This window comes from Haemaphysalis longicornis, unplaced genomic scaffold, assembly GCF_048455015.1.
Source record: "Haemaphysalis longicornis isolate Haplotype H1 unplaced genomic scaffold, Haemaphysalis longicornis Haplotype H1 scaffold_3, whole genome shotgun sequence".
In the NCBI taxonomy this organism is placed as follows: domain Eukaryota; kingdom Metazoa; phylum Arthropoda; class Arachnida; order Ixodida; family Ixodidae; genus Haemaphysalis; species Haemaphysalis longicornis.
The window spans coordinates 39,696,057-39,722,403 of record NW_027526335.1 but is presented as its reverse complement, the minus strand read 5'-3'; the positions used below and the strand labels follow the sequence as shown (position 1 = coordinate 39,722,403).

General features: G+C 46.0%; 1 protein-coding gene and 1 long non-coding RNA gene across 3 annotated transcripts in view; both read left to right on the top strand.

Moving 5' to 3' along the window:
- The window catches only part of LOC144173222 (uncharacterized), a 521,919-nt gene that overhangs the window by 50,762 nt on the left and 444,810 nt on the right, over positions 1 to 26,347 (top strand). The window lies entirely within an intron of this gene.
- LOC144174323 (uncharacterized) lies at positions 8,356 to 14,991 on the top strand. Its single transcript, XR_013323459.1, has 3 exons — positions 8,356 to 8,742; positions 10,259 to 10,528; positions 13,412 to 14,991. It is a non-coding gene; the product is annotated as an uncharacterized LOC144174323 (long non-coding RNA).

Genomic DNA, 26,347 nt, shown 5'->3' with positions numbered 1-26,347 from the left:
GGGAAGAAAAGTGGCGTTGACGGCTGTTTCCAGGGTTTTCCAAGCCATTTCACTGCCACGCCTCGAAAAGACTGCGCCCCAGAGGGTAACCAGATAAAGAAGTGGGCGGATGGGCGAAAGCCTCGTTACGGACGGTGTTGTCGATGTCCGGCCGCTCCGTAATTTGTGAATTCCTCGACAGCGTGGAAGGCGACTTGATTGGGACATCGACCGGCGTCCCCCATCCTGATAATCGTCCTGCGCCTTGTTTCTGGCCCCCGGAGGCCCCACTTCCGCTAGTCGGGAAGCACGGGACAGGACCGAGAATCGCTCCTGGACCCGGAAATCCCGCATGTGGCCGAGACATGAGTGGTGCGCTAACGAGGAAAAATGGGAAGGGCGGGGAAGGAGGATAGGGGTGACACAGAGGAGGAGAGAGGAAGGCGCCAGTCAGTCAGCTTATGGCGCCCCTGCCGTTACTGCATGAAGTTCCAGCATTCCCGTGCTGACTGTTACAGTGGAAGGAGGAGAGACGCGTGAGAGCTTGGGTGCACTGCCGCTAGCTAAATGCTGAGGTTTATTAAAGCGAGGTGGAAGGGTGGCGCGGATGTGCCCATGCAGGGAAAATATTTGGGGCGGGAAGCCGAAAAAAAAAAGTTTGAGTAACTGTTCTCGACCAGTTCATCCGGTTAATTCAAAGGGAAATACGTTGCAACGATTTTTCGACCAGGATCGCTTTCTATATTTTTTTCCCAAAATACTAGGAGACTTTGCGGAGGGGTCACCTTTTAACCCCCCGATGACAGTTTAACGAATTCTTATCACTAAAAAAGAAATCCGAGCTAAATACTACTTCACTGGTTTTCGCTTTGTATTACCATAAATTAAAAGTAACTTCAAAATAAGCTATGTTCTTAATTAGGAAGTGCTTACTCTTGGATAGGTTGCTTTATATCTTTGGCAAGCAGGGCAAAATAAAACTATTTTCGTGATGTCGTTTTTTGCAACACTCAGGCTTGCCATCTATATGATTCATTTTTAGAACAAAAAATAGAAGGGTACGTTCAAGTATAGTTGTGCAAAAAACAAATCATAACTTTACCTGGTAGCTTCACAGAGTTTGAGGAGAATGTAATGATTTTGCCTTGTACAGATGTATGTTTCCTGAAGGGATACTGATGGATCAAAAACTCTTTGTTTTGACTGGAAAACCACACTTCTGCGGCTTGTAGTGATTTCGTTTACCGCCAAATGATTCCTTGTTTGTTTACACATGAAATCAAAAGCTGGCATTTCTCTGTCACATTTTCGTTCTATTATATATCGCGGCTTAGGGAGCCTGTCACAAACAGAGTGAAATGACAGCCTTCTGGGCCGACCAAGCCAGTGTCGTGCTGCGACCTAGCATAGTAAAAGTACGAGCGCCATTTTACCAGTTAAGATGAAGGTCATTATGTGTTTGGCCTTTAGTTTCTCCTAAACTGTTGTATTTCTATTGCTTCCTGTTGTTGCATCAACCTCCGTGTGAGCGCGCGAAGCTTGAACACATCTACCGCACTCCTGTGGAACTTAATTACCACGGAGAAACAAACTGTAATTGTTAGGACCAGCATGGAATCGGGTGGCGTTTCTTCCAGTCATAAAAAATCTCATCCATGATTCGGTCTTATGCGTGACCAAGCTCGCACTGACTAGGTGAGCGCGGAGCTCCTCTGAGTCATACGCGCGGCGTTTCACGTGGCCAGGCGATGACCAAGCCTCGGAGAGCGCATGCGCCAAGCTGGCTGCGGTGACGGATAGCTCACGCTGCGGTGGCGGACCTCGGCGTGGCAAGCCACGTGATTCGCTCTCAAGGCTACGGCGCAGCTGCGGTCAAAGTGCTGGCCGCGGCCTAAACTCAGCTCGGCTCGGTTAGTGAAGCTTCCCTTTAGTAAACACGGACCGAAGAAAGGGGGCAATATGCCTAGCGTTCACTCGCCTAAGCCTCATGATGGTACACAGGGCCATGCAACATATAAAAACAATGTAAAAATTTGATGAAATTTTACCACCAGTTGTAGCAGAACAACCTGATGAAAATTGATTTTGCAGAGTTATGAAACACAGGCGCTCAGCAGGAGTTGCAGTATACATTTATTTTACGACTGCATGCAACCACTTTCACGTATGCTCCAGAAAACTGTTTAGACAAGTTCTAAAAGTTTCTTTTCACCATTGGTGATGTGCGATTCTACAAACTACCCATTGCGGGAAGGCGTGTTAAAGGGGCCCCGCCTTCTTTCACGCCTTTTACATTCTCTTCATTATGGAGTCCCCCCACGGGGCACCTCGAGCAATCTTGGTGACGGTACTGGCGATACCGCGGACCCCGAGCCCCCAAACATAAGCTGGATCCAACCGTGGCGATGTGTTTATAGGTGGAGGGTTAGAAACCACGAACGGTGGCCGTCGGAGCCTTGGTCAAGCTCCGGCCGATGGGCTCCCTGCCTGTCTACCAGGCAGGGAGCTCTGGGACCTCTTTGACTACCAGGGTAAGGTCAAAGGAGAAAGTACCCCCGTCTCCCTGCTTTTATACTATGCCATATGATATCTTCAAACCCCCCCCTCCCCCAACCGTGATCGGCCCCCTAAAAGGGGCCGCACCGAAGTATCTTTTCCTTCTTTGCCTTCTATCTCACTCCCAAAGCCAGATAACTACCCTCGTTTTTTGATCATGGAATCTGTGGACAAATCGAAGCCGGTTTCCTCTCAATCTGTATTTCTTGTTTCTAAATACCTTGAAGGTATCATCGGCAAAAAATATGACGCCAAAAAGCTCAGAACTGGTGAAGTAATAGTTGAAGTTAAAACTCAGCAGCAATCCACAATCCTCCTGAAACAAACCCGCATAGCAGATCTGGAGATCAGGGTCACACCCCACCGCAGCCTCAACAGTTGTCAAGGTGTGATCTCTGAGGCAGATCTCCTAACCGAGACAGAGACCGATCTGCTCGAAGGCCTAAAAGACCAAGGCGTGACAGCAGTAAGGCGCATCGTCATTAGGAGAGATAACAAAGAAATAGCCACCAAACATCTGATTCTGACTTTCGACCGCTGCACACTGCCCCAGCATGTCAACGCAGGTTTCATTCCTTGTTCTGTCCGGCCGTACATCCCGAACCCGCGGCGCTGTTTCAAGTGCCAGAGGTTCGGGCATGGTACCAACTCCTGTCGTGGCAGAACAACATGTGCCAAATGTGGCCAGTATGATCATCTATCCGACAACTGCACTGCAACCAACCTTACCTGCCCGAATTGCCAGGGTCCACATGCAGCATACTCTCGCGCTTGTGAAAAGTTTCAACTAGAGAAAAAAATCATTAAAATCAAGGTCACTGAAAACATCACCTTCCCGGAGGCGCGGAAGAGGTTCGCCTCTTTCCCTCTGGGGAGGTACGCCGACGCAGCTCGCCGGGGGGCGGAGCGGCGCCTGGTTTCGGCGGGGACCCAGTACCGCGAGTCGGACTTGGTCCCGCCCCCGCCTCCCTCTGGGTTGCCTCAGGCAGCCCAACCCGCCTCCGCACCGCTCGCTGAGCCAGCAGCGGCTGTAGGGGCAACCACGTCTGGTGGATGCGATGCTGCATCCTCCACTTCCACTCCAGCGTCCCAAACCACAAGCGAGGGCGCAGACGAGATGGAGACGGAGGAACTAGCAGCAGCTCCCACCCCCACCGCACCGCCTGCGCCATCCGAGGTGTTCCTGAATCCCTTGGTGGTTGCGGGCAAAGAAAAGCGCGCCCCAAAGGGTTCGCGGTCCAAGGAGCCTGATCCGTCAGGCGCTCTGAGGACATCCGAGGATGAAATGGACGTCGGTCCGTTCTTGTCTGCGGTGCACCGCAAGGAACGCGTCCCGACGCCAAAGCCTCCCGACAAGCCAAAAAAGACGAGAGTCACAGCCCCGAAAGACGACACATAAACAACACAGTCCAGTAGCTCCGAACACTTCATAATGGGAAGAGAGAACATAGTACAATGGAACTGCAGATGCCTCTTTAAAAATCTTGACGATGTAAATGAAATACTGCATGCTAATCAGCCAAGTGTAATGTGTGTTCAGGAAACACATTTGAATACTAAACACACAAATTTCTTGAATAGTTACCTGGTATCCAGAAAGGACAGGGATGGCTGCACACACTCTTCTGGGGGTGTGGCCATAATCGCCCGGAAATCTTTAGCATGCCACCCTGTCACTTTGAACACTGTTCTTGAGGCTGTAGCAATTCGAACAATAATATTTAATAGGTTGATAACGGTATGCTCCATATACATTCCTCCTGATCTTGCACTTTCGAGCTCTGACTTCGAGGCGTTGGTCGACCAGCTGCCCGAACCATACATCCTAACAGGCGACCTTAATGCACACAATTGTCTTTGGGGCTCTACTCGTACGGACGCCCGAGGTCGCCTGATAGAGAAATTCCTTACATCTTCAGGAGCATGCCTTTTTAACAATAAACAGCCTACATACAATAACATAGGACACAGCACATACTCATACCTTGACTTGGCTATTGGCTCCGCAGTTCTCTTTCCTCTTCTCGAGTGGGGTGTGGGAACTGACCCTTATGGCAGTGACCACTTCCCCACCTCACTAACATATATAGGTAAAGGCCCAAGCAGTTTATCTTCCCCTAGTAGGTTCAATGAAGCACGAGCTAACTGGAACACATTTACAGAGACATCGAAACTACAGTACACAACCATAAGACACCTACACGTGGATGAAGCCGCTAAATTCCTCACGGCGCACATTCTCGACGCCGCCGTAAAGTCCATTCCCCACGCCTCTGGTGCCCCGCGCAACCAGCGGAGGCCGTGGTGGAATGAGGACTGTAGGCGGGCGCGGGAGGCCGAGAACAAGGCGTGGGGTATCCTCCGTCGGTACCCCACGTCGGGTAACCTCATTTTGTTCAAGTGGGCCAAGGCGTTAGGAAAACGTGTGCGCCGTGAGTCAAAACGAGAGAGTTGGCGTTCCTTCATAACATCCATGAACTCGTACACAGACACACGGAAAGTATGGACGAGAATACGCAAACTCAAAGGACAACAAACACACAGCCTGCCTCTGGTCAGCACTACAGGGGACACACTCGAAGACCAGGCTGACACACTCGCACAACACTTCCAACACCTGTCCAGTTCAGCACTCTACACAAACACTTTCATGAAACACAAACAAACGGCCGAAAAGAAGCCTATACTAGGTAACAATATGTCAACATCTTCTTATAACTGCATGTTTTCACTGCATGAGCTGAGGGCTGCACACTAAACTTTTTAACACCCTTAAAGGTGCTAAAAGGGTGCACTCAACATTTTGCACCCTTTTTGCACCTTTTAAGGACTAAAACATTGCTCCGGCACCCAATCATGAGGGTGCCACATATTAAGGGGTGTAAATCTTAACATTTTTACACCCTTTAAGGTGCAAGGAGGGTGTACTGAACATTTTGCACCCTTTTTGCACCTTTCAAGCACCCAAATATTGCTCGGGCACCCCACCTCGAGGGTGCCAAAATTCAGGGGTGTAATCAACAGTTTCATAGGGTGCTACGACCGTTAAAGGGGTGCTAAAAAGTATTTCTTCTCGATTGGGGTGTTACCACGGCACCTTATCGTTAGGGTGCCTAAAAGAACGGTGTGTGAATGCAAGCATGCAAAATTGCACAAAAACAGGCTGAATGTTTAAACCGCACATTGCACTATTTCACCGCCCGTTGAGAGAATAAATATGAACTCTCCACATAGACCAGGGGAAAGGCTCTAAAATTGCTGTTCGTAAATTGAACAAAACGTGCTGAATGTTTAAATTCCACTCTGCACTAATCTACTGCTTCGAGTGTATCACAAGGTTCGTTTCGATGTCTGGGTGCACGGGAAGGAAAGGCTACAAAATGCCTCTTGTAGTCCTATAAATAAAACTTTTACGCGAGGCATCGGTGTCCTCAACGAAATCGAATTTACCTAAGCATTTGTTCCCGTATTATTATGCCCCGGGCAAAAATTCCAACAAGACTTTCTTGTTGGGCTCACAGCACGCCTGTGCGGCCAATACGAAGTTCTGTCGGCACTCTATCGTTCCAATAGCCTAGTCTTCCAACAGGGAGTTTAACCTTGATGGCGTTTGTGGGGCCAATAAGAAGCTCTGTCGGCACTCTATCGTCCCAACAGCGTAGTCTTCCAACAGGGAGTTTAACCGTGATGGCGTTTACCGGCTCGCCAACACGATAAGTCAACGCCAACAGACGCCTCGTTCGTAATCAGCGGCGCGAGCGCGCCATCAGACAGAACCGACAGACGCCCTGAAGGTGGTTTTTAGGGCCTAAACAGCAGCGTCTATGTCTGGCATAGACGCTAGACGTCAACGTTTGTGTTCTGAATTTTCCCTTCAGTAAGTAACAGTCAGACGGAGGATAACATAACTATGTGAAGATATGCTTTGGCTCATACCACGGCAAGCGCAATCGTTTGTGGCTGCAGCCTCGGTTGCTCTTCGTCCACAACAAACTGAATCGGCTGTACAGCTTTCTTCGAGGGCGTGTATGCAGGGGTTCTATCTTCCTTTTTTGCGCAGGCCGACGGGGGCGGTCGTGTAAAATCATTTTCGCTCGTCGCTGCCGTAGGGTTGCCACCTTCCTGGTTTTGGACCGGCCCGACCGGTTTTTTAAACAGCGGGCCGGTTGCCGGTCCATATCTAAAACCAGCCGTCATCAGCCGGTTTTTAGGCTTTTGTGCCGTGATTATGCCCGTTTTGGCGTTTTATAAGCGTCAATTCAACAACTAAGACGATAAATACGTGTCGACAAGCATAGGCGTGCGCACAGAAGGGGCAGGGGGGGCGGCCGCCCCCCCTAATCATCTGAAGGGGGCGCCAAATTTGCCCCATGCCTTGCCGATGTAACACATGAAAGTAAAATTTCTGCTCAGAAATATTTTGTGTGTGTTGCAATTCCATCACATTGAAATAAAAATTTTATAACCATCCCTCTTTGCACTGCGTTCGCACCGCAAGGCCTTCAGTGAGAAGAGGTCGGGAGTTGCTCTGGGGGGGGGGCGCAGCGGTAAGACTTTGCCCCCCCAAATTGAGAACTCTGCGCACGCCTATGTCGACAAGCTGCGCAAAGACACGCGAGCAGAGAAAATACGCGGGCGAGCGCGCTGCCTCAGATGGAGGGGGACCTAAGGGAAGAACAAAATAACGAAATTCTACCGCCGCGGTCAGCAATTGCGGTTACTTTTCAGTGAAGCACATGCAGAGCGATTAACCAAGCTCTCAATCACTTTCAGTACAAACGTTATGTTGATTTCTCTCTAAGAAAACACTACAATAAATGGCACTGCATGGTAAAAAACATGGCGTCTTTTTTCAACACAATCCCCCCTCCCCCCCCCCCCCCCCCCCCGGAAGGCCCGTTTTTTTTTTTTCGGGGAAAGGTTGCAACCCTACGCTGCTGTTCTGCCTACCTGCTTGCTGTACCTATTACGTCGCCGCCACCGCAAATCCCCACTTGTTACAAACTCAGAGGTTTTCGCACTGTTAGCAGTCGTTTTACACGATGGGTTTGATGCGCCTGACATGCCAGGAGTGACATCGCTTGTAGTATTAGAGCGACGTTGCTTGTCTGCAAGACGGTGCCGGTCAAACAAGCGTTATCAACGCCATAATTCTAACGGCACATTCCATTTATTTCGTGGCTGCCGTGGCTTGCGCAGAAAAGGTCGGGTTGACTGCGATAGCTTTCTTGAGTCAAATAATGGAGCTTTGGCTCAATCGCTTGCAGCGCTAGCAATGCGGCCTCGTCTGCAAGACCGGTGCGTGAGAAACAAGCGTTAGGACAGCCCGAATTTCAAAAATGCAGCATAAACTAGACCATCGTTAAAGGAGGCGATGACTAGACACAAGCAACAATATTCGTTGACAACTTACGTAAGTATAGAGTTGTTTTAGGCGCACCGAACACGGCCCGCCGACATAGCTGTTTGTTAACGCGTCCGTTTACTGTTTTGTAGGTCAATGGTTCGATTCCTAATCGAACGTGTTTTTTTTTTTTTTTTTTTTTTTTTTACGTGAGGGTTTTATTAGCTCATTTTTTAACGACCAGGGTAAGCACCTGTTCCTTGCTTTCTATCACGCCGACATTTACCGCCCTCTTCCTAAACCCAAAGTAGCTCGTTTTCTCGCACGTTCTCTCTTGAGAAGCCCGCCGTGAAAACAAAACCAAAACAAACGTCAAACCTCTTTACAATATCAGTATATATGTCAATTACTTTATGTGTATTCACTTTTTGTCTTTAAAAACCTTAAATTTAAGTTATAAGCACATTTCAGACTTTGAAAGCAGAAAGATAATTACCGACATTACAGTACTAACACAATTTTCGTCAAACCTAGAGGTGCTGCATTTGAAGTCTGGCAACTATCTCTCACTTTTGTGTGTGTTTTTTCATGGCGTTTTGTGCCGAGTGGTTGGTGGCGTGATTTAATCTGTTTTATCTATTTCAAGCTTAAATCATAGTTATAGAAGCTTTATGGGTGATGTCTACCCTTCTAACCTACGCGTGTGTTGAACATGGGGACCCCGGAAGAACGATCATCGCCGGATAAAATACTGCGCGTCAAAAGTGGATGACATTGCATCAGAACAAAGCGTGTTCGTGTGTCCGCGAGATGAAGACGACAGTGAAGGAGAATTTTACGTTGGAAACATCGTTTTTGCTCGGGTAAGTACGCATTTTTTATTATTCTGTATTTGGTTGGAACGAGTTCTGGTGTTTATGGGTCAGTAATTCGCTAGACCCCCATCTCGTTTGCTCTGAGAGCCTACGTGAATTAGTATACTTGTTTGGCGCCCAGTCCACCGTTTCCGCAGAAGTCAGCATCAATTTACGCTGAAGCTAGACCTTGGCTACGATGCTCGCGCTATGGTACACGGCTGCTAATAATTTCACATCACGCAAGGCTCTTTAACACCGGGGCGTTTGTTTATGTGTCTCTCAAACAGTGCCTTTGCGGTTGCAGATCGCAGTCGCAATTTCGCGTGAGTGGCACAACGCTGTGATTAGTCCTCCCTCGTGAATACCCGCGGTATACCAAGAAATAACATGAACAGGAGGTTCCCTGGAAGTGCATGTGAAAGCGCGTACACGTGATTCCATGGCTGGCGTCTCCCCCCCCCCCCCCCCCTTCACGAATTCCGTGCAGTGCGCTTCGCAGCTATTGCGCTCGCGAGACCGGCGACCGTACGCCTCGCGGTCTTCGGGCCGCGATATGTGTGCTGTTCTCGTGAAGCTCGACAACAGCGAAATTGCCGTACTCGCTCGCCAACGCGCCCCGACAGCGTACGCGTCGACCGGGTGCTGACGGAGTTGTGCTGGAAGAAAAGCAGGCAAGAGATGAGGGCGCACGAGGTGTAGTTAAACATGAGAATTTACAAAGTGCAAGGTGGAGAAAATAGTATGCAAGGGCCGGAAACGGTGAGAGAGTTCGGGCCGCGCGCCAGCGAGCGAGTGCGGTAATTTACGTTGCCGAGTTTCACGAGTCCGGCACGAATATGACGACGCCCGTCTGAGAGTTCATAGAGGTATAGAATTCACATACGTGCAAATTGAAGGTGAAATGCGCGCATGTGGCCTCGCAGGGAGTTAGCATAGTCTCGGGGTAGTGGGGGAGATTTCACAACGCCTACGAGGCGCCTGCCGATTCTGTCAGAGTAGCTCTCGGGAAGTCTGGGGCTTGATATCAGAGGCATATGTATTGTTTAAATTAGTGCAAAAAATTGAGCCAATTCGCAAGTTCTCATTTTCGCAAAACCGCAGGCCATACAGAGACTAACAAGAAAGCTGTAGGCACTCACTCAACTCGATTTATATTGGAGAATTGAACGTGCAGATACAAGTCAGACATTGAAATGGAGGAGCCTCAACTATCACACACCAGTTCCGATTGAAAGCAAGAGATACAGATGAGCTGCTAGCATGCGTTCCATGCAAATTAGCTCAGTAGCTAGCTTTGCATATATCATGCATACCCCACTCACAGTACCTGCGGGTCTAATAAATACATTCTTACTGTGACCTAAATTTCACTTGGGGTGTTCCGGGAATGTTCTTATTAGTGCCTTGGAGGTTACTGTCTTTAAACGATTAAAAATCTACTTGATGTAAGCATTCGTGCTTTGTGTGTGCTCTTCTTGTATTTCAAAAAGTGTCAGCACACTCACAGATTATGCACCTGCAGGTGCTGCTGCTGGCTGTCCTGGGTCAGCTGGCTTCCAGTCCAGTTTCAAAGGCTTTGCCAGGGCCTCCCTTGGCCAACCGACACTGCACCTGCTGTACCCAAGTACTGCCTGGCCTTTCGTTGGTGTTCCGTACGCTTTGCCGCCAGGAATGGTCATTCATCCATCATCTGGCCGCTTGGACCACCCGTTCAGAAGTCAGCGCATTTGCTCGACACATCGGTCCAGGCACTGCTGCCATATCGGTGCACCCACCGATTATGTATTTTCAGGTTAGTTATTGCATGTTGTGGAACTTGCCATGATGTATACCTGTTAGCAGTGCTGTGGCCTCTGATTATTTGAAACATTTTCATGAAGCAGTGCTGTGCGTATGGAGCGTGTCATTGCTTAGCAGAGATATTGAAGAGAATCTGGGGCTGACGACTAAAGGGCAAGAAGAGAAATTGAACTGACTTTGAAGCAAGTATTCGTATGTAATCAAGCCAAGCAAACATTTAGGATCTTTCGATATGGTTTTAAACTTGCAATACAAACTGGTCTACTTCAGATCATACTGGTAATAATCATACTATACCGAAAAGTACATCCCGCAGTCTGTAGAATTCTGACAGCGCTTTTTTCGCAGTCTCTCATGACAGGCACTAATCTCAATGGTTGGAAGATAGTCGAGGTAGCACCAGTCTTTAAATCAGGAGACGGTACTTCACCATTAAATTTCCCTAACAAGCACCATATGCAAGGTCAGGAAACATTTCATCCACTCTCAGGTCGCTAATTATTTATAAAATCACAATATCACATTCGAGTATCACCACGGTTTTCACAAGGGTTACTTAAGAAACACAACTTTCAGGATTTGTTCACTATCTACATTGATCCATTGACACAGGCTTACAAACTGCGGTAGTTTTTCTCGATTTTTCTAAAGCATTCAATCGCATTGCACACCACAGACTACTTCTCAAACTTCACCCTAATGTCCTCACTTGAGCAAAAGATTTTCATTCTTCTCAAATGCAGTTTACTTCTAATAACTATATACTTCTTTTGCTCGTGCCACTTTGTTGTCCCCCCAGGCAGGTTGCTTGGTCTATCTTCCATGTTGCATATCCTGCCATGTAGGTCTATTTGCAGATGATGTTGTAATTTATCACACAATTTCTTTCAACTACTACCGTCAATGCTTTCAATCTGATCTTAACACAATTAACTCCTGGTGCTGCAAATGGCTAATGTCGCTTATCTCTAAAACAAAGTGCATGACTTTAACGGTGGCAAGTCTCGGATTGTAAATACTTAATTCATTAACAACAGCCTGATTACCTCTTGAGACAAAGGTGTTTTGGTACGCCGGTAGGGGAGGGGGGATTGCATGGTGGATTTCAAAAGGTACATCGATTGGGAAAATAAGACGTGTGATTAATATTTTCATTTGCACTCCAAAACTCGCTTTATTTCATATGTTTAACCCACTGCCGTGGCTAGGGTGGTGTGCTGTGGAGGCGAATGTCGGTTAGATACCGCTTGGTGTAGCCGCTTTTCAGATGGAGGCAACACGTAAAGACGCCCGTGTTTGGAGATTTCGATGCGCACAAAAATACCCAGATGGTCAAAATAAATGCGAAGCCTTCCCCTACAGTGCTCCCCATATCCCAAGTGTAGCTTTGGCGTGTTAAACCACCGTTTTTTTTTTCATGTTTTTGGTATAGTACCAGCTGCTGTAGCAGGTGCAACTGAAAGGTAAAATTATACATAATGTTTTCAAGAGCTAAATATAAAGGCCATATTGAAGTGCGTTTATGGGTCTATCTCATAGCAGTAGTGAAAGGTTATATACTCTGGTGCAGGTTAAGAACGCCAATAGCTCATGTGGTGTAGTCCAGTGTTTGACGGAATGCCGTGTAGGCAGGTAAAAGCATTATTGCAGTGATGAAACGTAGGTCACTGACCAAGTCAAGAAAGCCATTTAACGGTTTGTTGCTTGTTCACGGTGAGCATGTGTCGTGGAAAACGAAGCTATATATTGGGCATTACGCGGCGCAATGAGTTTGCGTAGATATGGTGCAGATTGCCATCCATTATGTTGATAATGTTGGGCGTCGTCTGAACAATGAGGGACTCGAGCAGTAATCGAGAAGATAGATTGCACTCAGTTGTCAGTAATTTTGTCTTGTTCCAGTCGACCACGTGTCCCGTCCTCTCACGGTGCTCTGCCAGTGGACTTGTTTTTGCATGGCCCTTGTTCACTTCGTTCCAGTGCTGCATTAATCTTCTGTGCAGATTGCCCGTTTCGCCAATGTACACTGATTTGCATTCAGCGCATGGAATCTAATAAACAATACCCGGAAGCTTGGAGCGTGAGAGGGGGTATCTCACGCTGACAATGTCAGAACGCAGCTTGCTAGTGGGCACATGCACAATGTATGCACTGCGTGTCTTGAAAATGTGTGTGAGAGTTTCACCGATGTGTGGGACGTAGGTAATTGCTGCACGTTTTGATGCAGTCGTTGTCCTGAATATAATGCCTAAAGAATTATATTCAGAAAGGAGCGAAGAGGGCGACTAGCAAGAATCCACATTGACATTAGCAGGCAGAAGCGTCCACAAGGCCTGTGTCAAAACGTGCTGCAATTCTCGTCCTACACATCAATCAAACTTTCGCACGCATTTTCAAGAAACACATTGTGCACATCGTGCAGGTGCCCACTAGCAAGCTATGTTCTGACATTGTCAGCGTGAAAGACCCCCCTCACGCTTCAAGCTTCCAGGTGTTGTTTATGTTTTGAACAAAAAAAGTGCCATTTAAACGTGACACCTCCTTCCTTGCCGATTTCTGATGCCTGATTGTTCAGTTTGTGGGGATACGTTTAGCAGATTGCTCACATGTCTAACCTGTATTTGTGCTTGAGCAGTCAAACGCTGATGTTAGCAGTGAAGTAGGTGAAAATTGTAGTTTGATTGTAGTTGTGTGCAGATTACCTACATTGTGTTAATTCGTAGAAAAGCAAAATTGAGGTAACCCTGCTAACTGTTCCGCATTGCAGCATTTTATTATGCGAACGTTAAGGAGTTCAGCTGCTTGTTAAAGGTGAAATAAACAGTGGTACAAAAAGAAGAGCATCTACTAAACAGAAATATCTTCACAATCGCAGGATGCCAACGGTCCGCCTACCAACTTGTGTCCTGCATCGTTTCTGCTGGCTGGAGCGGTTCATGGAGCATTTTCCAGCTTCTCAAAGTTTGTGGTCAAGCGCTCCTCCAAGTGAAAGATGCCACAGAGGGATCTTTTGTTTTAATGCCACAATTTCACGTGCTCAGCAGCAAATTTACTCGTAAGGCTTTTTAAATATTCATCACCCAAGAGGGCATGTTACCTTCGTCTTCGGTGGAATGTCTGCACTCAGGTTATTTGTGACAGAAACAAGTGGACCACGTCATGAGAGTCATTGAGGCCTTGTTGATTGTGCATGCTTCTGAAATGACATTTTCATTAAGCTGAATACTTTCCACATATTACGATTTGTGAACAAATTATGGTAAAAGTCATGATTAGTTGTACTACACTGCAGGAAGGAAATGCCAACATACGTTTTAAGCACCTCTGATATTTCAGATCGTTGGCTGGTGAGCAATAAAACAAAACTGAAATTTTTTTAAAGTAAAATCAAATATTTGTTGTCACCAGTGCATGACCATAGTAAAAGCTATCTAGTCACCAAATTTAGAATTAGACACGAAATGCCAAGAAAAATAGGGAAATAAACTAGACAGCTGGCTACAATAAACCAATTCGTAAAATTCCTCAATGTCTATCAAGTGATGATTCAGGCGGGTTAGTTAAGATGTCAGTGGGTTTACACACCCAACTTGCAGGGAAGCACATGAGCTCCCAATATTAACATGTTTTTAGTGAAGACCGTCTTCCTTCATTAAGCTGCTTTGCACATTGATGCCAGTCTGATAAATGTCCTGAATTTTTGTTATGATCAATCTTTGTATGGGAACCATATATTTTTATATGATGTCGCTGTGTATTTCTGAAACTGTATCTAGTCACTAATTCCAATTTGTCGTGGTCAGGTTTTTTCAACTAATTCGTAGCTTTTTTAACAATTATGGTATATTTTGTGTGCCTAAAGGAATGCCTCATTGCATGTTTAGCCTATGTAGTGTTGAAAGCGGACATTTTGCTTCAAAGTGGAATGTCGGGCTAGCAACAAGGTACTTCGCGTGCTGCTCACTTTCATTCATGCCATTATTTTTTATATTATCATTTAAAATTAAACGCCAACCAGTTTGCTGTCGTTTTAATTTTGTCACCTACTTTATACTTTCTTTTTTTTTTTCAACTTTGTGTAAGGATTGACTATCCATATTTTTATGATACCAAGGCGTTGGACTGGGCTAGCTGGTACATGTTTGAATGGATGAAAAACCATAGGAAAACCCAGGACACAGAAGAGAACGACGGGACAAACTTGTGCCGTCATTCTGTTTTAACTATTTCCTGTGTTTACCACTGGTTTTTTATGCATTCAAACATTTTTTATGAGTTTGTTGAACAGTGATTAGTTTAGGTGTGTTCAAACAATTGTTGGCTGCGAAGGCTCCCTGTAGCATTTGTATAAGTGCTCTCTGCTTTTTTTTTTTGAGCCAATACCCCACCACCAGTCTTCATGAGGTGGTCTTTTGTAGAAATAAGTTGAAATAAATATTTGTTTGCATTGCTTTACATGTTTTGAAAGAATTTCTTGTTCATTCTTGTTTCATTCAACCCCGTTTCAGAATCCTGCTTAAGGCATTTCCTCTGTTATTTTTTTTTCAGAACCAGCAAGGGTGCTCATCCTCGGTTCTTGCTGAAGCAGCAGTATCCATACTTCACACGTGAGCTCTGAACACACAGTAATTATGGTATGAAACATTCTACCAGTATAAGCCTGCTTTGTAGACGTCATTGTAGATGTCAAAGCTCTTGACAGTGTAGTCCAATGTCTGGTGTAACGGGCAATGTCTACAACTTGTAAAAATTAATTTTGTGGCTATAATGTTTGTGATTATTTTAAAATGCACGTCAACTACTATTTAGAATCGCTGTCTAAATTGGCAGCCATTTTCCTGGTGGATACAGAAAGTGAAAAAGCGCATGTGTAGAGATTTCAGTGCACCTTAAATGTCCCAAATTTGCTAAAGCTAATCCAAAGCCCTCCTTGTGGTGCACTTCATATCCCATGTACAGTTTTGCGTAAAAACAACTAAAAATTTATGATCAATTTAAACTTATTTTAATGTTTTTAAATGCAAATATTCTCAGTTTAAGCTGCCATATTTAGAGTAAAATATTTTGTAACAATTATATAGCTACCAAAGGTTTACAGAAAAGTTTTTTGCTTTTGGTTGTGCACCTTCTTGTCAAAAGAAAAATGTTGTTAAGAAAGGCAGAAGAAACCCAACTATGGAAATTAGCAAACCCTAAAGCTGCGGATAGAATGAATGTTTTGTAGAGAATCTTTTGCTGATTTCAGTTCTAGTCAACTCTAAAAAGAGTCTATTGACGTAGAATGCTTACCGTGAGGCACCTCGTAATACTAGCCAAAACTAATGGGCCCTGGCTGTTGGCTTTTCATTTGCAACAGTGACAAATGACCCCACATCCACCGGCAGGGACATAATGCAAGGCACCATGTACAAGCTAGCCTCATGATAAAATAATGTTTTCTGAACAATGGCATTACATTTCAACCATGGGCTTCACCAGGGAACTTGTATGCATTGTTCTGTGATGTTTGCAGTTCTTGTTATTGCTATGTGGGGTCATTTAGTCTAAAGGTATGTTTATAAAACTCCAAATACCACCAAACCTTGCAAGTGCTGTACCATATGAATATTTTTCCGTAAAGCAAAAAGAATAATGCAAACGAAAATAAATGGCTTGGGTACCCAACTTTTATAAGTAGATTATGAGCCGCAGTACGGAGGGAACTATATTATGAGCCGCATTACGGAGGAAACTATACATTTTGCATTTGGTCTTCCTTGATATTGAACCTTCCTGCTCAGCTCAAGAATAAGGCACTAAACATTGCAGGTAGCTACCTTGATTGGAAGTTTGATGCAATACTAAGAAGCCAAGGGTTTTAAGGTTCAAGGAAGTTTTGTGTGGTTGAAGTGTTGCACACCTAATTGCTTTCACTGCACAGCATGGTTAGGCTCTGCAGTGAATCTCGAAGGATGTGTACTGCAGTTCGGCAAAGTGAACATATAATTGGTTTTTTACGAAGTTTTGGCTAATCAACTACCTCTAAAGTTATAACTGTACTGAGATGTGGCTCCTGACTTTTTAAATTGATGTTTTAACAATCGGTGACACAAGTTCAAGGAAATTATCAGCTGATGTTGAGCTTCAATGGAATGTCTCACAGAACCGAGCTTGGAAAGCACGAATGTTTCATACCATAATCGTGTGTGATATTGTGCAATATGTGGTCTCACACCTGCTGCACCTGTGAACCGAGGATGACGCACCCGTTTTGTACCCCTTTAGGTGGGTGCTTTTGCAGAAGATGCTCCTACAGATTGGGGTGCTAAGTAGCACCCTAGGATACTTTTAGGCGGAAAAGGGTGTTTATAAGGCACCTGTCTTCTGGGGTGCTTCACAGAGGGTGCTCCTGCGGCGACAAAATCCAAGCACCCTAAAGGGCGTAAAATATTCAGTTTTTAGGGTGCTCCTGTGGCGACAAGCTGAAGCACCCTTTTGGGCGTAAAAATTTTTAGTGTGTGCTCTGAGCACGTGTAAACCCTCAGCTCCAGGCCCAGACAACATCACATATACAATGATACAATACCTACACGCAGACACTCTTCTAACACTCTTACACAACTCTTGGAAGGAGGCTATAGTTGTAGCTTTCCTGAAGGAGGGAAAGGACCCGTCGTCCCCCTCAAGTTATCGTCCTATTCCCCTGACGAGCTGCCTGTGCAAGCTTCTCGAGAAGATGATCAATCGCAGGCTCGTGTACTTCCTCGAGTACAATGGTCTTCTCGAGAGCTGCCAGGCAGGCTTCAGGGCGGGACGATCCACGAACGATCAACTCGTATCTCTTGAATCGTATATAAAGGATGCCTTCGTTCATAAACAGTATTGTTTAACTGTGTTTTTCGACCTCGAGAAGGCCTACGACATCGCTTTGCGGTACGGGATCCTCAGTGACCTAAAGTCATTCGGTGTCTCGGGTAACATGTTAAAAATTCTTGTCAGTTACCTGTCAGAAAGAACGTTTCGAGTGAGAGTCGGTGGTGCACTCTCAAGGGTTCACGTGCAAGAAAATGGCTTGCCACAAGGTGGTGTGCTAAGCTGCACTCTCTTCATAGTAAAAATCAACTCTCTTGGTAAGGCACTGCCACCCACAATCTCTTATTCCATGTATGTAGATGACGTCCAGATATCCTATAAATCATGTAATATGTCAATCTGCGAACGTCAAGTCGAGCTTGGTGTCAAGAAACTTGCCGGCTGGGCAGACAAGAATGTTTTTAAATTGAATCCTGCAAGAAGTTCCTGCGTTGTGTTCTCCAGGAAGCGTGGGGTCCATCCGGACCCAGACGTTCATCTTAATGACCTGTCGCTTCCTGTGAACAAGGAGCACAAGTTCTTAGGTGTGGTGTTTGATAACAAACTCACATTCATTCCCCACATCAGGGAACTTAAAAATAAATGTCTCAAAATAATGAATATACTTAAGGTTCTCTCCCACCAATCCTATGGTTCCGACAAAGAACTCTTGCTTCGCTTGTATACTGCTTTGGTTGGGTCTCGTTTGGACTATGGCAGTGTGGTGTATGGGTCGGCGACTAAGACAGCCTTGCGAATTCTTGACCCAGTGCTACACTTAGGCCTTCGTCTTTCATCGGGTGCTTTTCGCACTAGCACTGCTGAGAGTCTTTTTGTCGAGTGTAATAAGTGGAGCCTTGAGAACCAACGAACATACATGGACTTGCTTTATGCTTTTAAAATTTCATCGCTCAATAATCATCCTTTTTATCCTGTCTTTAACGATACATCAACATCTCTGCTCTTTGTAAATCGCCCATCCGTTCCTCTGCCCTTTTCACTTAGAGTGAGAGAGCGAGCCTCGGTTCTGAGCGCTTCGTTTTTAGATGTGTACAGATCATCCTTTTCAGACATTTTACCGCCTTGGAAAGTTCGTCCTGTGTCCTCCGACCTTTCGTTTATGAAACTTGACAAAAATCGGGTACCGCGAGCTGCAATACTGCAGCACTTTCTGTCTCTGCAGTTTAAATACCCACTTGCAGAATTTTACAGTGACGCGTCTAAAACCTCCACTATGGTCTCCTGCGCTGCTCATGGTCCGAATTTCAGTGCAGCCAGAACCATGAGCGTCCACACAACAATTTTTTCAGCAGAAGCATATGGAATTTTACTCATTGTACGACACATACTTGAAAATCAAATTCCGAAGTCTATCATCTACACAGATTCTCTGAGTGTTGTTCGCGCACTGTCATCGCACAAGCCCCCCAAAAACCACATAGTTAATCTCGTATTTACCGCTATCATGTCTGTGTATGCGCAGAAGCATCAGCTGGTCCTCTGCTGGGTCCCTGGACACGCTGGGATCGCTGGGAACGAGTTGGCAGATGAGAGGGCTGCTGGTGCTGCACTTAGGAACACTGTAGACATTACAACGATACCCTACACAGACCTCAAGCCACACATAAGACAACACCTGCGCAGAACATGGCAAACACACTGGGATGAACAGACAGACAACAAACTACATGTAATAAAGCCACACTTGGGACGGTACACAGTTGACTCACACAACAGACACACGGAAGTCGCCTTGGGTAGGCTGCGGATAGGGCACACCCATGCGACGCACTCGTATCCTGCTGACGGGATCTTCTAGACCCCAGTGCAGCAGGTGCGGAGAGGCCCTATCCGTATTGCACATACTAATCACATGCAAGGCACTTCACACAACACGACACAAACACTTCAGAGAACTCTACAGACAACATATTCCCCTACATCCATCGTTTTTTCTAGGTGATGAAGCCATTGTTTCCGTGAAACGTGTGTTTGAGTATTTGTCAGAAGTCAAGTTTTTAAACCTCATTTCCTATCACGCATCATGAAATCTGGCCCTCTACACCAGCCATGCTCATTGTCGTCTTGTGATTTTACTTTGTTTTTGCTGACTTAGTTATTGTTTAAGGTTTCACCCCTCATATATGACTATTGTTTTGGCGCTCTTTGCCCCTGTTGGCCTTGCGCCATAAACATCCAACCATCATCATCATCATCATTATGGAGTCGCGGTTTTCCAAGGCGATGCTTTGCTGCTACATCGCGCATTTGTCGTGCTAGTTTCATGACGCCACCATAATGCAGATCTATAGCTTCTCTTTGCAGTGGACCAAATGGCCTTGACACAGCAGGTAAACCAATAAAGCAAAGAAAAATTGAGGCAAGTCACGTGCACCGGATGTCGCAGAGAGAATATGGCGACATGGCTTTCGTACTGGGTACGCAACGCTGCGACGTTAGACCTAACCTCACGTTCTGAAGACTAACGACGTCATCCCGTACTTAAGCTGCCGTGTAATAACTTTGGCGCCGCTTGGCCTGCCGTTCATTTGGCGCGAAATGAGGCCTAAGAACATTCTCGTATGCCATTTCCAGGGGAATGCACAATAAGGATTACAGCGGCCGTCAGACACTCGTGGAGGAGGAGGAAGTGATTGTTGGGGGTGGGGAGAGGGGGAGATAGAAGCCGATAACTGCCTGGCGTTACGCCGACACCTCAACCGGCCGAACGGAAGGGAGGAGGGGGATAGCAAAGGAGGAGGTGGAGGAGGAATAGTGGAAGAGAAGGAATATTACTTACAGTAAATTGTAAGTGGGCGGGCTTGAGGATTGTAATTTGAGTGGAGAATTGAGAGCGCGTGACGTCCCCCCCGACCCTCGGAGAATCGGCACACCCGACGCGCGCCAAGCCCGGCAGCCAGAGGGAAGCACGCAGCGCACCACACCCGGCCCCGAGGCCCACCATTACGCCCCTCGGAGGGCGCCAGGCAGAAAAACAAAACCGGGTGACCAGAGAAAGAAAAACAGAGAAAGAAAAAAAAAGGTTGTGGACGGAGCACGAATTCTAGTTGGCCACGATGAAAGGGATAATACCGGTGGGGACCACGAGGGGAAAAAAATAATAAAAGAAATAGTAAGGAAATGTCTAGCTCTCCAACTTAGGGATAATAGTTAAAACAGGAGGATTAAGGGGTGCCCGATTCACCAATTTTCGTAACTACGCCCTCAGCGTGTCACATATCCACCCAGGTGGACCGGCCACTGATGGTGAAAGGTGCCGTCGGAGGCTGATGCGCGATTCACCAATTGCAGTTGGTACGTGCATAAAAAGCACGTAAGAAGCCTTAATGAAGTGCCCCGGAAATTTTTCAGCATGTCATTGGAAAAAGTCGAGGGTGTCTGGCAATCTAAGGACCAGAAGATAGCCAAAAGTAAAAGAAAGATCTTTCTCTCTCTCTCTACCTCTCTCGCCCTCCACCTCTACTTCTCTCTCTCTCTCTCTCTCTCTCTCTCTACCTCTCTCGCCCTCCACCTCTACTTCTCTCTCTCTCTCTCTCTCTCTATCTCTCTCTCTCTCTCTCTCTCTCTCTCTCTCTCTCTCTCTCTCTCTCTCTCACCCCTCTGGTTTTGCTTTTTCCACTCTACTGAAGACCAATCAGCGACATCCCATTGACCCTGCATACTTTCGGGCGGCCTGGGGTGTTACACGGGCTTCTCCAAATCTCCACCCTCGCTCTTCCATCCCACCTCTCCAAATGTTCTCTTGTCCTTTCACATGTCCCATGCAATGAAGCCCCGAAGCCTCTGTCGCCTTTTCTTCCGGTTGTTCTAGCCATTTCTTTCCACAGGATTTCCCTTCCTCCTTCCCCTTCCTGGGTTTTGCCGGGCTTCCACATCCCTGGCCGCGCTCTTCCGTTTACGCTCTCTTCCCCTTCCGCTTAAACAGAACTGCATTGGTGGGACTGGCAGGCACCCGCTTATACGCAAAATTCTATGTTTACCCGCATCATGCCGGACAGAGCGAGATGACCCGTGCATAACGGCTCGTCTCGCCGCTTTTCATCGCCGGCCGCGGCACAAAGGCAAAGCCAGGCCTCTTTTGTTTTTATCTGTCTACACGGCGTTACTGTGCGAGTTTTTTTTTTTGTTGTTGTAGGCGTTCTGTTCTATTAGTGCGGCGATTCGTTTCTCTTCGTTTTCCTCCTCATCCTCTTAAGTTGGAATATTCACCATGGTACATCCCTGATTTATTCCCAATTAAAGACCCTTTTCCTGCGCAAGGTACACAGAAAAGACAATATGGCTTACGAATACCTTATATTTGGGCGAAAAAAAGTTTAGGCTTCTGAACAAAGGGCATCGCGATCGCCAATATAATCAGCGCCTCATCACGGTGACTGAACGATGGGCTTGAAAGATCTCTTTTGAAAAAAAAAGTGGATCTTTGCGCTGCAAGAACTGGCAGGCGATCCTAGGTTTAATTTCAATAACCTACGGGCGACTTTCTACAGCTGGTTATTAATGGTGCCTAAATTAAAGAGAAAGAAAGCAATGTTCAATCTTTTTAACTTTGTCGCTTGTCTCTATTTTTTGTTTGCGTTGTTTTGCAAACAGGCGCGCATGCGTGTGGATATAAACTTAAACACACACCCGCGCACGCACACACACACACACACTCGCGCACAACCACGCGCACGCTCACACACGCACATGCGCACACAGGAACGAGCATGCACACACGCATACGCACACAAGCAACCACCGACAAACGCGGAGAGGAACAGAGAGCGGCAAATGGTTACGTCGCATTCAAAGTAGTTTCGTGACACGTAGCACAGATTTAAAAATTATACACCGAGGTTTGGATTTATGCATGACCGGGGACTGTATTTATGACCTGTGGAAGCGAATATCAGCAAGTGTTTCAGCGCTTAGTTGGAAGAACTCCAGGGACAACTTGACGAGGGTTATCTTATTTCTGCTCCTCCAAGGAGGGGTATGGTGTGCTGTCTTTTTTTTTTTTTGCAACCCACTCTACATAATGAAGTTTCTAATCTGCTGGTGATGCTGCTTGGCTCTGCTCGGGCTTAAGTGTAGCAGAGAACTTCGAATGAAACTTTGAACGCATTGCCTTAAAAATAATATTAATTAAACGGCCGTGCCATGGATGACAAAACACAAAAGCCAGGAAGAGAAAGAAAGACTGGGTGAACAACTGTTTAATTTTTGCAGTTGCCCATGCTTATTGTTCATAAAAACACACATTCGCAAGATGGTTGAACACAGTTTTTTTTATTAGCTTTCCAAAAGAACCGGTATGCAAAGTGGTCTCAAGAAATTTGCATTTGCTCTCGGTCCCGTCTATATGTGACTGTAACATACCACCGGGAACTTGCGAGATCGCTGTACGACATGCCTAGATCCTGTTCCTACACCTGCTTGTCGTTTTTTAGGGATTTCCACCCACAAGACATACTTTTTATATAATCAATCCTGCAAGAGGACACAAAAGCAAAACAGATTGCTTGCTAACTTCACCTGTCCTGTTTAAAATATACATCTTCAGGCAGATTCGTGACGTTCCGCGCCATTTAGTTAGTTTAGTTCTATCAGGCAATATTTATTTATTTATTTATTGGAATACCCTCAAGGCCCATAGGGCGTTACAGAGGGAGTTGGTAACAGTATTTTATAACACGCAAGAAAAAAAAAGAGAATAAAATACAAGAAAAAAAGAAAAAAAGGAAAAAGCGAAAAAAAACAACAATAGAAATAAACTACAAAAGGAACGGATATGTAAAAAAGCAAGAAAGCAAACCAAACACAACAGAAAACGAGCACTGCAGAATTGTTACAAAAAGTGCTGAGTAATGGCATTTTTAAACAATGAAGGGTCTTTAATGGCTACGATGGAGGGTAGGTGGTTCCATTCTGGACAAGTTCTGGGTAAAAAGGCAGCTGAAAATAATTTTGTATGGCAAAAAGGAATCGCAACCTTATGCTGATGATCAATGCGTGATGAGCGGTGTGATGGTTCTGAAATAAGGTCTCGCCTCATTGATGAGTTGCCAAAGAATATCTTATGAAAAACGTGAAGTCGCGCCAATTTCCTCCGGACAGTTTAATCTGGTAGTTCAAGGTTAGATTTCATTTGGGATACGCTCGCAGTACGAAGAGTAATTAGAACAAATAAAACGAGCTGACGGGTTCTGAACGGATTCTAGCGTAGTGATTAGTGTGTGCTGCAGGGGATCCCATATTGCGGAAGCGTACTGAAGTTTTGGCCGAATTAGTGACCGGTATAGTAGAATTTTGAGGGACAGCGGAGCATGAGAAAAGTTGCGGCGCAAATAGCACGTTCGATTAGCATTATTGCAGATGTAGGCGACGTGTGTGTGCCAAGATAGGTTATTGGTAATGTAAACGCCGAGGTACTTATATGAAGAGACATGCTGGAGGGGCACTGCGTTAATGGTATAAGTAAAAGTGGTAGAAATAGATGCCCATGGGAGTGGGCGTAGGTGGGTGTGTGTCTGTGTTAAGTTTTCGTGCATGTACGTGTGTGTGTTTGCGTTTTAGAAATCGCCATCTCAGTGCGGTGAGTTCTACATTACATTTCACTACACACACGCACACACGTTCACGCGCACGCACACGCACACGCGCTCACATAGTTACGTGTGTGTTCATATGTAATGCAGGTCTCAATGCACCAAGATGGCGATTTCACTCCAGAGGGAATTCAAAGTTTTCTCACTGAACTTTAATGTGCGCGCACACAAGAAAATAAATATCAGTGGCACGACGCCGGCTTAGACTGAAGGAGAACAACTTTAACGCTAGAAAAGAGCAAATTTGCTTAAGCTTTGTTTGCAAACGTTCATTTTGGGAAAGCGAGTGAATAGAAGCTGCCTGCTAGAATATTGACTAGCGATTCTTGGTTTACTGCGAACCAGGTTCCGCTAATTAGAAAATTTCTATAGGCCCGCTGCGCTGGGCGTAAAAAGAGCACCCGGCTTCCTCGCTCCCCCCAATATGCTAACGAGGTTTCGGACCCCACTGGCGTTTCCTGCTCCTCTTGCCATTCGATCCCGCATCTTCCACGGTAACTCAGCCGTGCACAACAGACGTGCGCGAAGCCTGTCGTGTGGGCGGTAGAACATTACGCGGCTCGTTCTTTGCGTATTGACGCACACACGATCCTTCTCTGGTGCGGTGGGGAAGCAAGCAAGCGTTACGACAGACTCGATGTGGGAATTCGAAACTTTCTACCACGCTTAACCTTTGCTGCGTGTCACCCGGTTTCCTTAAATTAAGGTGCACTGTCGGAAGATATGGGGAGTCGACTCCAGAGAGCCAACAAACCCCCCCGAATCCACAGGGCACAGGTGACAAAGAGGGTGGCTGTCTGATGTGCGGCTTTCGCCGACCAGAGCGGCAAGAATGACCAAGAGCCTTGAACGCAAAACAGCACAAAGACTTATATTTAGACAGGCAAGTTACAAACACAAGCACGGGGTAACGGATCGATAATGACAGACAACTTAGATGGAATTCAAATACAAGAAACAGTCCAATTAGACAAAATGATACAAACAGGAGCGTTAAAAAATGAGCATTACGAATCGGAGCAGTTAACTAACAGAAAACGAACAGTTCGATGCTTATTAGAGACTGAGTCCCAGCATATTCACCGACCGGGCCGGACGAGGCACCGCTGTCGGAGGCGATTCGGCTAACTGGGAAGCGTGGCTTCGTTGTAGGCCAGGCCGTCCGAGACGATCACGGTGATTCGAGGCCCGAGAGTACGTTGGAGTCCTCCTGGGCGCGGGCCGCCGATGGTGTGATGCACAAACTGACAGGTGCCGTTGTCACATCACGACTTCCAAACGTAGGTGGTTTGCTTAGGCGCGGCTTCTCTTTTTATAACCGTGCCGGCGTGGAGAGAGAGGGCACAGAACACAACGCGCCTGCCGCCGTCAGTGAATAACTTCCCTCTTTCCCTTCTAGAATCATCGACGCTGTTTAGCACTGGCAAGGCCACCCGTGCCTCCTCGAGAGTGCTCGAAGCTTCGGTGTAAGTTGAGCGGCGGAGCTTTTTATTTTGGTATTTTCTTGCCGGCAAGCCAGCGAGTGGTCGTGTTACCGCCATTTTGTTCGCGAAAGTTCCAGCCTTGTCTCGTGGCAAATAGAACCGAACTGAATGAATCGGACGACTGAAGAAGAGTTAGCCGCTGTACAATAAAATGAAAAATTTAACGATACTTTTAGACGTCGTACGCTCGAGTTTGTGACAGTAAGACTGACCTCAACCTCTTTCATAAAATTTTTCAATGTATAATGAAACTATTAACTCAAAATTCATAACTATTAACTGTAAAGAACCACAAAAATAAAATATTTCATAAAAAATTGTATTTCAGAATTGTGGCAGAATTGCTATCGCTGCTTACAATTTTCCGTTTTGTCTAGATAAGAAGAAATAGCACTTAAAGATACGTAAAACTGTAAAGCAAATATAAAACTATATGCTTAACAAGTATGGAAGCAAAAAACACGGAAGTAAAGAACTAATTCATCTAAAACTAACAAAGCACGGTGCGACTATTATAAACGCGAACAGCACGAAACAAACAACTAGGGGTTGGACGTAGTATTTTCTTTTCGCTTTGTCATCCAAGAATTTCTTTTTCTTTATTTTTGCCCACATGGGACGGTTAGGGGCAAATATTAATACCGCTGCCTTTTATTTAAATATATTGCGTATACACAGGAGCAGCTTGTAAACCGTGGCCTACTGAGAATAACTGCACCAAAATTAGTCACACAAAAATACGTCAAATTATACAGTTGCGGTGCAAAAAGCGCGAAGACTATACTGGGATCAGGAAAACAAAAGGGTCACTGGCATAAAAGGGTACACTTATACGGAAATCCCGTTTACATGGTCCGAATTTAGCGGCGAGTTCGCCGCTGTGGC